At 44.8% G+C, this 16,695-nt stretch overlaps 2 protein-coding genes across 5 annotated transcripts in view; one reads left to right on the top strand and one right to left on the bottom strand.

The window, feature by feature from the left end:
• The window catches only part of FASTKD3 (FAST kinase domains 3), a 71,210-nt gene extending 58,779 nt beyond the window's left edge, over positions 1-12,431 (bottom strand). Inside the window, exon 1 of the mRNA XM_075826915.1 lies at positions 12,263-12,431. The gene's annotated coding sequence lies outside the window, so the exon portion shown is untranslated. The remainder of the gene's footprint in view (positions 1-12,262) is intronic.
• Positions 12,432-12,460: 29 nt separating this feature from the next.
• Positions 12,461-16,695, top strand: part of MTRR (5-methyltetrahydrofolate-homocysteine methyltransferase reductase) — a 92,809-nt gene continuing 88,574 nt past the window's right edge. The window contains exon 1 of one of the 4 annotated variants that reach the window (XM_075826912.1): positions 12,461-12,828. The gene's annotated coding sequence lies outside the window, so the exon portion shown is untranslated. Of the gene's footprint in view, positions 12,902-13,039; positions 13,293-16,695 lie in introns of those variants that run through there. The other 3 variants (XM_075826910.1, XM_075826911.1, XM_075826913.1) reach the window with 3 other exon arrangements.

The raw sequence follows: 16,695 nt of genomic DNA, 5'->3' as shown, positions 1-16,695 counted from the left end.
GTGGGGAGGAAAAAGTGAAAATAAAAAATTTAAAAAATGGCAAGGTGTTAAACCTGGTTTGATGATCTGAAACAGTGTGAGAAATATGCAAAAATAGAAGAAATTGGGAAGGGGCAAATAAATTTTCACTGCATTCTATACAGTAATAGCTGCATAAACTTATCTGAGTACATACTGTTTTCTTATATCATTACCAATCACACATACTTTTTGTCCAGGATCACACAGTTTTGATGCAGTTTTTGGCTCAGTTTTTTTTTTTAGCCAAACACAGGAGATGTGGACACAAAAGAAAGGAGCTGCATCAGTCTTTTCTATATACCTTTCCTTCCATTTGGATCCACTTATACACAGCCAGGAGACAACATGAGCCCTTTAGCTAGGCAGTGGAAAAATAGAGTCGGAAGTTTGGGTTACCGACTTCACAGCCCTGGTTGTATTTAGACATTGGTTGCTGCGGGAGGCGTATTTTTTGGGGGGGTCTTTTGGGGTTTAGCTTTTCAGGGCACAGCCTGTTTTGGCCTTATCGGCACTGCCGATTTTTTAAATTCTGACATGTGCTACTTTATGTGGTAACAACTTTGGAATGCTTTTAGCTATCCAAGCGATTCTGGCATTGTTTTCCCATGACATATTGTACTTTATGCTAGTGGAAAAATTTGGTCAATAATTTCAGTATTTATTTTCGAAAAACACCATTAGCATTTTTATAAATTTAAATGTATCTGCTTGTAAGACAGATAGTAATACCACACAAAATAGTTACTAGTTAACATCCCCATATGTCTACTTTAGATCAGCATCGTTGTTTGAACATTCTTTTATTTTTCTGACGTTACAAGACTTAGAACTTTAGTAGCAATTTCTCACATTTTCAAGAAAATTATTTTATGGACCAGTTCAGATCTGAAGTGGCATTGAGGATATATTAGAAAGTCCCCATAAGGCTGGGTTCACACGTGGCGGAATTTCACTTGAATTCCGCTGCGGGCACTCCGCAGCGTTAATCCGCAGCGGAGCCGTTTCTCCATTGACTTCCACTTAAATTTAGAAGTGTTCGTTTAGACGATGCGTAAAATTCCGCTGCGGAGCATAGGCTGCGGAGCGGAATTTGGTGTCCGCAGCATGCTCTGTCTGTTGCGGAGCAGTGGCGGACTGGTTGCGGACTCATGGCGGAATTTCTCCATTGACTTCAATGGAGATTCTAAATTCCGCAATGAAGTCCGCAGCTGTCATGCACATGTTATGTGTGCTGCGGATGCGTCTTGCTTTTTTAACATGACATTTCTTCATTCTGGCTGGACCTATGTATTTCTAGGTCTACAGCCAGACTGAGGAAGTCAATGGGGCTCCCGGAATTACAGGAGCGTTGCTAGGAGACGTCAGTAAATAGTCACAGTCCAGGGTGCTGAAAGAGTTAAGCGATCGGCAGTAACTGTTTCTGCACCCTGGATAGTGACTACCGATCCCAATATACAGCAACCTGTAAAAAAATAGAAGTTCATACTTACCGAGAACTCCCTGCTTCTGTCTCCAGTCCGGCTTCCCAGGATGACGTTTCAGTCTAAGTGACGGCTGCAGCCAATCACAGGCTGCAGCGGTCACATGGACTGCCGCGTCATCCAGGGAGGTAGGGCTGGATGCCGAAAGAGGGACGCGTCACCAAGACAACGGCCGGTAAGTATGAAATTCGTTTACTTTCACTAGGGAAAGTGCTGTCCCTTCTCTCTATCCTGCACTGATAGAGAGAAGGGAAGCACTTTTTCCGCAGTCCGCAGCAGCTAGTCCGCATCAATTTACTGCACATTTTGGGCAGATCCGCAGCCGTAATCCGCAACCCGGATTAGGTGCGGCATTGATGCGGACAGTTGCGGAGGAAATCCGCCACGTGGGGGCATGCCCTAAATCACTCTATTTTAAAAACAGCACCCCTCAAAGTATTCAAAACAGCATTCAGAAAGTTTCTTAACCCTTTCTGAGTTTCACAGAAATTGCAGCAAAGTAGAGGTGAAATTTACAAATTTCATTTTTTTTATTGCCCAGATTAGTGTGCTAATGAAGCACAGGCCTCAGAAGCAAAATAGTAAATGAGCACCTAGTGGATTTTAGGGCCACCTTTTTATTAGAATATATTTTAGGCAGCATGTCAAGTTTGAAGAGGTCTTGTGGTGCCAAAACAGTGGAAACCCCCCAAAAGTGACCCCATTTGGGAAAACTACATCCCTCTAGGAATTTATCTAGAGGTATAGTTAGCATTTTGCCCCCACAAGTTTTTTGCTAAATTTATTGGAATTAGGCCGGGTTTACACGAGCGTGTGCGTTTTGTGCACGCAAAAAACGCGGCGTTTTGCGTGCGCAAAAGGCACTTCGCTCCGTGTGTCATCAGCGTATGATGCGTGGCTGCGTGATTTTCGCGCAGCCGCCATCATTATGACACTCCGTTTGGATGTTTGTAAACAGAAAAGCACGTGGTGCTTTTCTGTTTTCATTCATCCTTTTCACTGCTGTTGCGCAAATCACGCTTGTCCCACGGAAGTTCTTCCGTGTGACATGCGTGGTTTTCACGCACCCATTGACTTCAATGGGTGCGTGATGCGCGAACAGCGCACAAATATAGGACAGGTCGTGAGTTTTTCGCAGCGGACTCACGCTGTGTAAAAATCACGCACCTGTCTGCACGGCCCCATAGACTAATATAGGTGCATGCGACGCGCGTATAACACGCTCGTGTAAGTGAGCCCTTAGTCTGTGAAAATGAAAATCTATTCTGAAAAAAAGTTTTAATTTTTACTAGGAATAAAGGAGAAAAAGCACCTCAACATTTGTAAAGCAATTTCTTCAGATTACAGCAATTATGTGGTAATAAAATGCTGTTTGGATCCATGGCAGGGCTCAGAAGAGAAGGAGCGCCATTTGGAGAACAGATTTTGCTGGAGTGGTTTACAGAGCTCCTGAGGTACCAGTACAATGGAAACCCCCAAAAAGTGACCCCCGATTCGGAAACTGCACTCAAAGAATTTATCTAGGGGTGTGATCACTTTTATGACCGTATAGTTTTTTTTGCGCAATTTAGTGGAATTCTGGCATTAAAAATAAAATGTTACATTTTTCACAAATGCTTCATTTATTGGACAGATTTTTCAGACACAGAGCATGTAAGTGATGAAAAGCACCTCAACATTTATTAGGCTATTTCGTCACAGTTCAGAAATACCCCTAAATGGGTCTAAATATGTTGTCTGGACACATAACAGTGCCTGGAAGTGAAGGAGCACCACAAGGATTTTGTGGCCTTATTTTTACTTGGATGAGTTTTGGGCACAAGCATAAGCCTAAAAAAAATTGTGCAGATCATACACATTTGTTATAGTATTAAAGGGGTTTTCCAATACTTTTTTTTATTTCTTAAATCAATGCAATGTTCCTCTATTAATATATTAGTGCGCTCTGTCTAGCTTTTTCTTGATAATAAATGGTTTTAGTAACATTACTCCCTATTGTTTACCTGGAGAGGTTTGTTTTGCTCAGTAAGTTCATTCCTCTTCTCTTCCTGTGTTTCTCCTCCCTGCATGCACTGCTCTAGTCCCAGCATGCAATGTGCATGCAGCAGTGCACTTGCTCCGCCTACTACACCCAGCTCTACTAACTTCTGCAATCCCAGTCTTCATTTTGGTGCTCTCATTCTATTACTGCTAGCACAAGCTGAAATCACTGGATATCTGCGTTTTTAAACAACACTGACCCTATATGATGATACGTAAAGTTTGGTCTTTATAATTATAAGTTTTCTAAATGTATATTAACTGTTTATACAGTCTTAGTTTTAAATACTGTATTTTATATATATATATATAAAATAAAAAAAATTGAATTCTAACATGTGAATTGGGATAAAAGGAGCAATACCTGTGGATCGCCGCTGCATCCTGTGTCGGAGATTCACAGTGAGCAAGAAAAAACTAAAGGGAAGCAGCGCTCCTAACTAGCCATCGATGAAAAATAATTCCCCTTCATGTAACTCTGCTACCTGTCAACTGAAAAGTCATCCACCACAGGGAAAAATGTTAGTCCATCATGTCTGATTCCCAGGTGTTTCTTTGCGGTACTCCTCTGTGTGGAAACATTTTTCACTCTGGCAGCTGATTTTTCCATTGACAGGTAGCAGAGTTACACAACAGGAAAACAAATTCCCCATCATGTAACTCTGCTACCTGTGAACTGAAAAGTCATCGGCTGTTTGAAGGGGGTGCACCGCTCGTATAAGCGCTGCTTCCCCTTACTTCATCACACTGTGAATCGCTAACTAGTTCGTATAGAAGCGAAGTATTGCCTAATTATTTTTTTTGGGCTTCCAGTTCAGTTCTGAAGTGGCTTTGAGGGGCCTATATATTAGACACCCCTATGAAACACGACATTTTAGAAACTAGACCCCTCAAAGTATTCACAACAGCATTTAGAAAGTTTATGCACAAAATGTTTTACCAGAGAAACGCAACTCAATACTTATTGTCCAGATTCTGCAGTAGAAATATCCCACATGTGGCCCTCGGGCGGTAATGGACTGAAGCACCGGCCTCCGAAGCAAAGGAGCACCTAGTGGATTTTGAGGCCGCCTTTTTATTAGGCACCATGTCCGGTTTGAATAGGTCTTGTGGTACCAAAATAGTGGAAACCCCCAAAAGGTGATCCCATTTTGGAAACTAGACCACTTGAGGAATTCATTGTAGCTTTCTTGGGGTGCATGCAGCTTTTTGATCAGTTTTTATTCTATTTTTAAGTGGCGCGGTGACTAATAAACAGCAATTCTATTGTTTTTTAATTCTATTTTTGTTACAGCGTTCACCGTGCGCTATAAATGACATATTCACTTTATTCTATGGGGCGATACGATTAGGGCTCATTTACACGAGCGTATTATACGTTTTTGCAACGCGCGTCGCAGGGACCTATGTTACTCTATGGGGCCGTGCAGACAGGTACGTGATTTTCACGCAGCGTATGTCCGCTGCGTGAAACGCACGACGTCCTATATTTGTGCGCTGTTCGCGCATCACGCACCCATTGAAGTCAATGGGTGTGTGAAAACCACGCATGTCGCACGGAAGCAATTCCGTGGGACGCGCGTGATTCACGCAACAGCACTGTAAAGGATGAATGAAAACAGAAAAGCACCACGTTCTTTTCTGTTTACAAACATCCAAACGGAGTGTCATAATGATGGCGGCTGCGCGAAAAGCACGCAGCCGCGCATCATAAAGGGCTGACACACGGAGCTGTTAAGTGCTTTTTGCGCACGCAAAACGCCGCGCTTTTTGCTTGCACAAAACGCACACGCTCGTGTAAACTCGGCCTTACGGTGACACCAGATGTTTATAGTTTTTTTATGTCTTATGGCGTTTGCACAATAAAATACGTTTTGTAAAAAATCATTCACTTTTTGTTACCTTATTCTAAGAGCCAGAACTTTATAATTTTTCCATCAATAAAGCCGTGCGAGGACTTATTTTTTGCGTAACGAACTGTAGTTTCCATCAGTACCATTTTTCGGTAAATGCAACTTTTTGATCTATTTGTAATACATTTTTTGGGAGGTGAAGTGACCAAACAATTGTGATTGTGGTACGGTTTATTATTATTTTCTTTTACGGCGTTCACCGCGCGGGATAAATAACGAAATAATTTTGTAGTTCAGGCCGTTACGGACGCGGCGATACCAATTATGTATCGTTTATTTATATATTTTTATTAATAAAAAAGGACTGATAAGGGAAAAAAAGGGGGATTTTTTTAACTTTTAATTTCTTATTTTTACACATCTTTTTTAACTTTTTTTTTTACTTTTATTACTTTGTCCCACTAGGGGACTTGAGGGCAGGAGGCCCTGATCGCTATTCTAATACACTGCACTACATCCGTAGTGCAGTGTATTAGAACTGTCAGCTATTCACTGACAGCAAGCATAGTGGGTCCTGACTTTGTCAGGACCCACTAGGCTTCCGTCGATGGCATAGCCGGACGCCTTTGTTTGGTGTCCGGTTGCCATAGTAACCATCGCCGGCCGCTATCGTGTAGCAGGCCGGCGATGGTAACTTAACCCCTAAAAACCCGCGATCTCTATAGAACGCGGCTTTTAAGGGGTTAGACAGCGGGGACACAGCGATCGGTCCCCGCTGTAGGAGCTGCGGCAGCTGCTGTACGAGACAGCAGCTGTCACAGCTCCTGCACCTGTCGGGAAGACGGCCGAAACGGCCGTTATTCCTGCAACTTCGTATACACACCGCTACACACCTTCAACCTTGCGCATGCGCAGTGTAATATACACGGCCGCTGAAGACGCAGCCACATAATTTCACAGAGCATGCGCGGTGGAGTGTGTTCACCACGCATGCTCTAATTCAATAAAGAAGCACGTGGTACGGTTACGTCATTTTTGACGTAACCGTACAGTGTGTAAGCCGGAAACCGGAAGCAAGGCAGAAGACCAAATGGACGGGTCTGCACAGGAAGTGCAGATTTTGCATTGCTAAGGGGACGGCGACGGAGGAGGATATACGACGCTACAGCCATCTGATGAAACGTAAGTACATTGGAAAGTTATATCTTTTTCATTGTTTTATTTAAATAAATGTAATTTTTTAGTTCCGGAATACCCCTTTAAGTATTTATCTAGGAGTATAATGAGAGTTTTTCGTTTTGTTAGGGTTTTTTTGAGTGTCCAATTGTAAGAATGAGTAAAAGACCAGAATGATAAAGGCAGGGGGTGGGGGTTTTAAAAGTATAACATTTTTAATACAGGGAGGTGTGGTAGTTGTGGAAGCACTCCTTCATGCACAGTCCGGGTTTGGATGGACAAGTGTCGCACTGATATGTGGTATCCTTTCGGATACCCCTTTTTGTGCAGACACCGCACCTTTTTTGTGTCCTGCATTTTTTTTGCTGTGGCAGGCACTTCACTAGGAAAGTGCTGTCCAGGAACAATTTGGGGAGACATTACTTGAAGCAGCAGAAGTTTCCCCACTTCATCTCCAAGTAAAAGAATTTTGATAATTTTTTCTTGGAACGCCAGGTAGCCAGTTTTTCGGAAAGAAAAAGGGATTATACAGTGCCATCTGGACAAGATACACTGCCAATTTTTTATACCAGATTTTGCTTTTTCTCATGGCATTTTTCTCGACGCCCCCCCCCCCCCGACGGGCCCCCCCCCCTCCGACGCCCCCCCCTCCCTCCCTTGTGTGAAGCCCGTCCATCCAGCCCTTTCCTTGTTATATCTGCGTCTGGGAAAGCTGGGTGACCACCATTACCCCTCCTACTGGAGTGTTTAGGGATGTGACTAATGAACCTCTCACACTCCAGTAGGAGGGGTAATGGTGGTCACCCAGCTTTCCCAGACCCCTGAACGGTAAATCCCTCTAGTTGTGCTGAGACTGTTTGGGGATGTGACTAATGAACCTCTCAGTCTCACCACAATTAGAGAGATTTACCGTTCAGGGGTCTGGGAAAGCTGGGTGACCACCATTACCCCCTCCTACTGGAGTGTGAGAGGTTCATTAGTCACATCCCCAAACACACTCCAGTATGAGGGGTAATGGTGGTCACCCAGCTTTTCCAGACGCAGATATAACCAGGAAAGGGCTGGATGGACGGGCTGAGGGTGCACAGGGTTTTTGGTGACCCCCTCTGTCATGTGATCGGACCTAGGTTACCGGTTCATCAGACGGGGTTCATGTGACTATAACTCTGTCCATAACAAGAGACAGTGCACTCAGGACAAGCCCTGCCCTCATGCCATAGTTGTGGTTCTGTCTGCGGTGATGGCGGTGGGTGGCTCTGACACCCGCCTCCCCCGTCGGGTCATCTCAGGACAGAAGGGGTGTCACAGAAGGGGAGACACAGCGCCGCACCTGTCCTCAGGTTGTGTCTGGTATTGCAGTTCACCTCCATTGAAGTGAATAGGACAGAGCTGTAATACCACACACGACCTGAGGACAGGTGCGGCACCATGTTTTCCTGGACGACCCCTTTAAGACTTTTCCCGTGTGTGTGTGGCAGAGTGGAGTGTGCACGGGCGCCGCAGATACTTCATAGCCGCTTATCAGCTGTTTTGAAGAATCAGCGGCGAGAACACACACACACACACACACACACACACACACACATATCCCACAAACACACAAAATCAAGTGTAATCAAGCGTTTTTTATGTGGTTTTTTTCCACGTAAAATGTGCAAAAAAAAACATGTCACATACACGGCGTGTGAACCGGTCAACTGAAAAGTCATTCACTTCACTTTCATCATTTTAAGGCTGGGTTCACACTACCTATTTTCAGGCGTAAACGAGGCGTTTTACGCCTCGATTTACGCCTGAAAAGACGGCTCCAATACGTCGGCAAACATCTGCCCATTCATTTGAATGGGTTTGCCGACGTACTGTGCCGACGACCTGTAATTTTACGCGTCGCTGTCAAAAGACGGCACGTAAAATAACAGCCTCGGCAAAGAAGTGCAGGACACTTATATACATTATATGCAGGACACTTCTTGGGACGTAATTTGAGCAGTTTTTCATTGAATTCAATGAAGAACGGCTCCAAATTACGGCCGTAATTGACGCCTCGCAAAACGCGAGTACGAGCAATTACGTCTGAAATGACGGAGCTATTTTCTCCTGAAAACAGCTCCGTCATTTCAGACGTAAATGCAGTTAGCGTGCGCACATACCCTAGGGGTATGTTCACACACAATGTTTTCAGCTGAAAAATCGGAAGCAGAACGCCTACAAGCATCTGCCCAACAGGGCGTTTTTTACGTGGTAGTTTTCCAAAAACGGCACGTAAAAAGACGCCCGACCAAAATGAAGTGCACATCACTTCTTGGTACGTTTTGGAGCCGTTTTTCATTGACTTTATAGAAAAACAGCTCCAAAAACGTCCGTTAAAAAACGCGAGTTTGATTAAAAAATGGCTGAAAATCAGGAGCTGTTTTCCCTTTGTTTAGTAAGCGTGTGAACATACACTTAGCCTTTTGGTGTGTCCTATAACTTCTGCCAGCTGCAGAATCACACCCAAAATGGCTGCCGGACACTGCTTAGCAATTTGAAGACACCTTTACCTGGCTTGTGAGAGGGGGGGGGTGAGGATCCCTCCCACATTTACAGCAGCTGTGAGTCAGGTTGCTTTGCCTTATTCACCTTGCTGTAATTCTGGGAAGTGCTCCCCCCTGGTGGCCAACATAGGAAAACATGTCAAATTATTATTTAATTTTTAATACTTTCCACCATACGGAAAAAAAAAAAAAATACAGCAAAAAACGTAAAAAATATAATAGAAATAAGTAACGACACTTAAAAAAAAAAAGAAGGTTTAATTTGCGACACATTCCCTTTAAGCAACAGAACATAGTTACTGAGCCTCTCCCGGTGCACACTGTCAGTGACTTCTATTTTGGACTTATACTTAGTCACTGTCTACTGTCAGTGACTTCTATTCACTACTATGTGCTTCCCAGCCATAAATTACGGAAACAGCATAGCTCGCTGAGCTACGCTGTTTCCGTAAGTCCCATAGAACTGAATGGTAGTTATGGAAATACGGAAGCATCGTAGCATGCGAGCTACTCTAACTGCCATTCACTACTATGGGACTTACGGAAACAGTGCAGCTCAGCGAGCTACTCTGTTTCCGTAATTTATGGGAGGGAATCTCACTCTTTAACCACAACACAGAGCAGTAGAACGGGATTGAGGGGCCCCATTCTATAGATAGGTGCGGGTCCCAGAGGTGGGACCTGCATGTATCTGACATATCCTGCGGATAGTTCATAAATGTCTCTGATGGGAAAACTCCTTTAAATGTTTTTATCCTTACTTTAGAACTATAATGTACTGGCATACTGTAGGTCTATGCGCCAGTACATTTGGCATGTGCAAAATATGAAAATTTTTTAGGCCAGATAGTCTTTAAAAGTACACAGCGTATCTTCCCTTGCGGCCGCAGGAAACGCCGGCTGAAAAACCGCACCAAATTGTAGTGCAGTTTTTCATACTTATGTAGCCATGGCGATACGTCCCTCTGCCGTCCTGCAGGCAGGCCTCCTGGGAGGACGTTTCATCCCATGTGATCGCTGCAGCCTGTGATTGGCTGCAGCGATCACATTGGATGAAACGTCATCCCAGAGGCCGGACTGGATGAAGCACAGAATTCTGGGTAAGTATAAGATTTATTTTTTCTGAGTTGCGATTATTACGGTGGAATCGCAGCTTTTCCGTCGCAAAAATTGCAACATCTGCTATTTGTTGCGTCTTTTACCTCCACCCTGTATTCAATGGGGAAAACCTGCAACAAAAATACAAGCATGAGGCAGATTAAAAAAAACGCACCGCAGGTAAATTTCAGAGCATTTTTTGGAGGATGAAATTTGTTAAAATCTCATCCACTTTGCTGCTAAAGTATAATGCTACGGATTTTCCGCAACAAAATCCGCAGTATTTACGCTACGTGTGAACTTACCATAAGCCCTTATTTACACTACAGGGTTTCCCGGCCGTATGACGGCCGTTCAAAAAACGTCCGTCACACGGCTGCAGTAGGAACAATAGACCCCTAATGGGGCCATTCACACGACCGATTTTTTTTGACGGCCCGGGAAACCCGGAGGTCAAAAAATGTGACATGCCCTATTTTCGGCCGTTCTCCCGGTCGCCTGGCTCACATAGAAGTCTATGGGGCCAGGTAGTACACGGCCATCACTTGAATGTGCTCCAAGTGACGACCGTGTCTTCCGTTGCTCGCTCTCTCTCCTCCTCACAGCGCGAAGTGCACGTGAGGAGGAGGGTATGTCTCTTGCTCCCTGTAGGAGCTTCGGCAACGCTGTGGCCGGGGTTTGGGGATTCCGCTCCAGCAGAAGTCCCTGACTTCACTGTGCCCATATATGGACACAGTGACGTCAGCAACTTCTGAAGCAGAGTGTGGCCGATGTCTCTGCTCCAGGAGAAGTCCTCCCTGTCTTCACATATGGACATTGAAGTCAGGGACTTCTCCTGGAACGGTGGCGCTATCTGCAGACAGGTGTGGGGGGTGCTATCTACCTGCAGGGGGCTGTGTGTAAGCATGTGCCCATGTACTGGAATAGCAACAGCCTCGTGTGAACACTGCTGACGGTGTCAAACAGATTCGTGAGGGAGGGAGAACTGTGTAGGTGACATATCCCCATACTGTGGGATACATTGCAGCCTTCTGTTGGAGGTATACATCTGGAGTCCTCCTGACTTATACCTCCAAAGGAAGGCTCAAAAACATAGTGTGAACAGAGATTAAGGGAAGGTTCATACCTATGTAGGTCTTTCTGTTGTTTTGCTCTGTCAGAGGAGCAGAACGAAAATACAGAAAGCGATGTTTGGGTTGTATGATGGACATCTCTAATGGCCGATGGAACCCATCGACTTTAATAGGTTCCACCGTCTGTGGTTTTACCAGAAATAGCGCAGCAGGGTGCGCTATGGTTTCTGATATTTTCATCCGTATATGTGACAGACGCTCCAAATGGAGCCTCCAACGCCGATGTGAACAGGCTCTAAGACTGGCGTACAAAACACCAGTCTACGGCTGGGTTCACACTGAGGTTTTTTGCAGGAGTAAAATCTGCCTCAAAATTCCAAATGGAATTTTGAGGCAGATTTTCCTCTGCCTGCACGCCGATTCTTGCAGCGTTTTTCGCCCGCGGCCATTGAACACCGGGCATACAACACCGCGAAATAAGCTTTCTCTGCCTCCCATTGATGTCAATGGGAGGTCAGAGGCGTAAACGCCCAAAGATAGGGCATGTCCCTTTCTCTCGCGAGCAGCAAAAAAACGCCTCCGCCTCCCATTGAAATCAATGGGAGCCATTTTCTGCCATTTTTTTAGCACGTTTTTCGGCACGGTTTCCGTTTTCAATTGCATTGAAAAGAAGGTTCAGGCTCAACTTCAGATTTTTTGAGCCCCAATCCCACGTGAAGGGTGTGAAAAGCAGCATTGAGGCATAAAGCATGGAAACTGAATATTAATATTAGTGAATATGGCCCAATGTGCACAAAACATACGAAAGGGATCCAAAAGTCCACAAGAACAGAGCTGTCCACACAGGCCATAGAAACAGGACAATCCCACAGCCTTCTTCTAGCAGAGGGAACAGACCGGTGTATGGGAGCTGGCATAAAACCCACCGCAGTAGAGAACTGGGAGACTCCAGCTATTAAACCACCAACGTGAAAATAATAACTGACCTTCATGAATTATGGTCTCTGCGACTGACACAGTACAGAAACCGGAAGAAGAATAGAAGCTGAGGAAGAGGAGGGGACGGGGGCGCACGTGGCACCCACGTGCCAAACTAGCCTATAAAAGAACTACATGACAAACACTACAACTCCCAGCAAGCACCGGGCCACGCCGACCTGGGGAAAGTTATAGTAGAAGAAAAACTTACATTATATATTTTAGAAAAAACAGCGCTCAATGGAACGCCCACATTGGGGCAAACCAAGTCACATCGGGACTTGACTCAGTCCTTAGAACCTAGTTTGTCTTTTGTTTTTTTACATTAAGGTTTATCTTACAATTTATCTAATATACTTGTAAAACTTGCAACATTTTTCTCCGAAATATAGCTAGAGGAAGCCGCAAAAGCGGACAACACCCCCCCTATCCGCAATATAATGGTTCGCTCCAGATTCTGCCCTAAACTTAACGTTTTGCAATAGCGCATGCGTGGGCCAAAAGCCGGCGATTGTAAGATTTTTTAGTTGCTGTTAATTAGAAAAACATCACACATCTCGTCTATCAAGATTAGGTACGTTCAAGGAAGGGTTAAAAGAGCCGCATCCGTGGATACCCTAGGTAGGACACTGGGCATATACTTGAAGGTACTGCGTTTTTTTGAAGTATTGATTACGTCACTGATGGTCTTCCAAAACGTCAGACTACTGGACTCTTATAAACGTCACGTCTTTATCTGGACTAGATTGTGGTGGACTGAAGGTCGTGAATCAGCCCTATGTCTGTGCTCCTGAGTTTGGGGACACTTTTTAGGACTAGATTTCCTTCATTCCTATTCCAGCTTTTTGTGACTTTGATTCCTGGTTTTGCAGCCTTTATGTTATGAGTCCTTAGATGATTGTGAGATTACTAGGATCATGTTTATTTTATTATTCAGTTCTCTTCTTAACCTTCCTGCGGCCTGAGTGGTGATCAGTCCTTACATCACCTCCACCTTCCCCGTGAAATGTATAGGAAACCTGGACATTCCACATAAGGGTATGTACACACGGCCCGAAAAATCGGAAGCAGAACGCCTCCAAACACCTGCCCGTTGATTTCAATGGGAAAAACGGCGTTGTGTTCTGACGGGGCATTTTTTTACGCCTCATTTTTCAGAAGTTTTTTTTAGTAAGCGTGTGAACATACCCTAGGGGTTTCCACGCTAAGGCCATGTACTTCTGTGTCAGTGGGCGACTGTGAGGGAGGATTTTTTTTATTTTTTTTAAATCAATGTAATTTCAAATCTCTTTTAATGAATAAGAGTGGCAATGTAAAAAAATATGGAATAATCTCTATATAGCACAAAAGATTTCCATAGCGCCCTGCTCTCAAGAGTTTACAATCTAATGACGGGTGACGCAAGAGGTAAAAGTGCTTATCTTGTACAGTGGTCCAGCACAGGGTAGAGGCGTTGGTGTAGCGGTTGGTCAGAAAGATGAGCCCGGCTGCTGCATTCATGATAGATTGGAGAGGGGAGAGTTTAGTGAGGGGAAGACTGATTAGTAAAGAGTTGGGCTGGGTTCACACGAGCATGTTACGTCCGTAAAGGACGGAACGTATTTCGGCCACACGTCCCGGACCGAACTCCGTGCAGGGAGCCGGGCTCCTAGCATGATAGTGATGTACGATGCTAGGAGTCCCTGCCTCTCTGCAGGACAACTATCCCGTACTGTAATCATGTTTTCAGTATGGGACAGTAGTTCCACGCAGAGGCAGGGACTCCTAGCATCGTACATCACTATCATGCTAGGAGCCCGGCTCCCTGCAGTGTGTTCGGTCTGGGTCTTCCGGCCGAAATACGTTCCGTCCTTTACGGACCGAACATGCTCGTGTGAACCCAGCCTTACAGTAGTCAAGACGAGAGTGAATCAGAACGACAACACGGCTGGAATCACATATACAGTTATTTTTAGCCAAAGCAGGAATGGATTAACCAGTTCAGGACCGGGCTATTTTGAGCCTTCAGGACCAGACACCGTTTAGCCATTTTTAGCACGCGTTGGTTAAATGGCTATAACTTTTTTATTTGTTCGGCTAGCGACGTGATTTTTGCAATGTTTTTTTCCGTAGACAATGCAAAATCTTTTTTTTATCATTTTTATACACATCCTTTTTGCTATTTTAGAATTTTTAGGCTTAAAGTTTGAAAATAATAGTAAAAAAATAAGCTTTTTTACATTTCAGCTATTTTTTTTGGTAATAACATAGTTTTACCCGAAAATAGACTTTTTATTTGTGATCGTTGTTGTCTACCGGAAATTGTAAAATGTTACATGTCTATATTACGGTAATTGGCTCAGGGCTAGCGTTACGACAATGATTGGCGGGGGGTGTGGTGTTTTTTTGGGGGTGGGTATTTTATGTGTATTTATTATTCATTTTTTTTGCACTTTACTTTACTTTTATTTTTTTATTACTATGGTCTGTCCCTCAAAGGTCAGAAAAGACCTTTGGGGGACTTTATATATTTTTTTTCTTTCTTTTAGACCATCTTTTTCCACTGTAACTGGCATCCACTAACGGCATCCCGGCGATCTTGTGACCAGTCACATGATTACCGGGACCAATAGAGACAGCGGCGTGGCCGCTGCCTCTATTCCTATACACAGCGCTCATTGAGCGCTGTGTAAAAGAGATCGGAGAAGACAGAAGCAGCAAAAGCTGCTTCTATCCTCTCCTCAGGGTTCCCGGCAGTCACTGACAGCCGGAGACCCGACATTCAGCTGCCCGATCGCTTGGGCAGCAAGTTAAAACCCGCGCCGTAAACGGTCTATGGCGCGGGTTATAAGGACCCTGACCGCTGGCCGTAAAAATACAGTCAGCGGTCGGGAACCAGTTAAAGATAACCTTTCTCCTGTAAATACATGTGCAGCTGAGAGCAGCATGTAATGGGCAGGGCCGTATAAACCTTGTCTCACTATAAAAATAAATTCTATATTTCTCCGTTATTTAGATATCGGTGCCGTTATATTTGGTGCCAGATATTTAAATAACCCCCTGAACTGTCAATGGGGTATGTAACATCGCTGTGACACTGTCCAATCGGATACGGACTGTGTCACAGCAAGAGCTGGAGAGGAGAGCGTGTGCGCACACGCAACTCGGAGCTGTGCGAGCATGCGTGCGCACGCTCTCTCTCTTCAGCTCTCGGTGGATAAGACTGTGTGATCTCTCGCGAGAGATCACACAGTCTTGTTCAGCTTGTCTTCCAACAGCTGAAGCGTGAGAGCGTGTGCGCGCAGGGTCGCACAGCTCCGAGCTGCCCGTGCGCACACGCTCTCCTCTCTCCATCTCTTGCTGTAACACAGTCCGTAGCTGATTGGACAGTGTCACAGTGATGTTACACGTCCCCTTGCCAATTACATGCCCCATTGACAGTTCAGAGGGTTATTTAAATATTGGGCACCGATATTTAAATAATTGAGGAAGAAAAATGTAAAGTACCCCAGGGTTTGTGCAGCCCTGCCCATTACATGCTGCACCCTGCTGCACATGTATGGACAGATGTAAGGTTCTCTTTAAAAAAACAATCTGTTTTGTAAAGGAAGAACTTGTTCACCAATTTGGTGCGGTTTCTCGTCCGGAATTCCCTGCAGCGCACAGGATGGATACGCTGCGTGCTTTGACGCAGCGTATCCGCCCTGTGTGAACATAGCATTAGAGTTTTGGCTGTTTAGGCAGTGAGAAAAGGTCAAATTCAGTAGGTATTTTTGAGGTGCAGGTGACCTAAGCATGCAAGTGCTTAAAAATAGGGAGTCAAATATAACTCCAAGAACATGGAGACATCAGGTTTAGGTACATTAGAAGATGATGGAAACACAAGAAGCTGTTTTTGAGAGAGGACATGATGTTAGACCGTGCTGACAGTGCTGGTGTTCTGTGTTAGAGCGGGGGTGATATCATGGGAGAGGTATAAAATTGTGCGTCATCAGCGTAGAGATGGTACTGGAAGCAGGGCTGGGCGATTAATCAAATTAATTCGCCCTGGGGCCTATGACTATTCCGTTTTAGACAGAATCGATTTCATAATGACATCATAGGGCTAAGCTACAGGAGGAAGCTCCGCTCCGTGTTTGTCACCGCCCCTCCGCATCGTCACCTGAGACTAAAATGGAGTTGCTCATTTACCACTGTTGCTCCCCTGTAGTGTAGTGACCAGTCCTGTGCCAGTCTTAATAAGAGTTAAGCTGGAGTAAAACGTGGCAAATTTATTGAGAGGCGCACGTCTCTTAATTAATTGAGTGCTTCTTCGGCTGTCCCTGGGTTCTGGCTGGCGCCCCCTTCTACTAAGCCCCACATGTTTTTGGAAAAAGGCGAGAGCAGTGGAAACAATTCAAAAGGCTCAATTTTGTCGACTTATGGACCGTTTGCGACTTTTCTACGCTTGAAAACTGGCGTA

Source organism: Rhinoderma darwinii, chromosome 5 (genome assembly GCF_050947455.1).
Source record: "Rhinoderma darwinii isolate aRhiDar2 chromosome 5, aRhiDar2.hap1, whole genome shotgun sequence".
Classification (NCBI taxonomy): domain Eukaryota; kingdom Metazoa; phylum Chordata; class Amphibia; order Anura; family Rhinodermatidae; genus Rhinoderma; species Rhinoderma darwinii.
The sequence above is the reverse complement of the archived record's forward strand: the minus strand, read 5'-3'. Positions and strand labels throughout refer to the sequence as shown.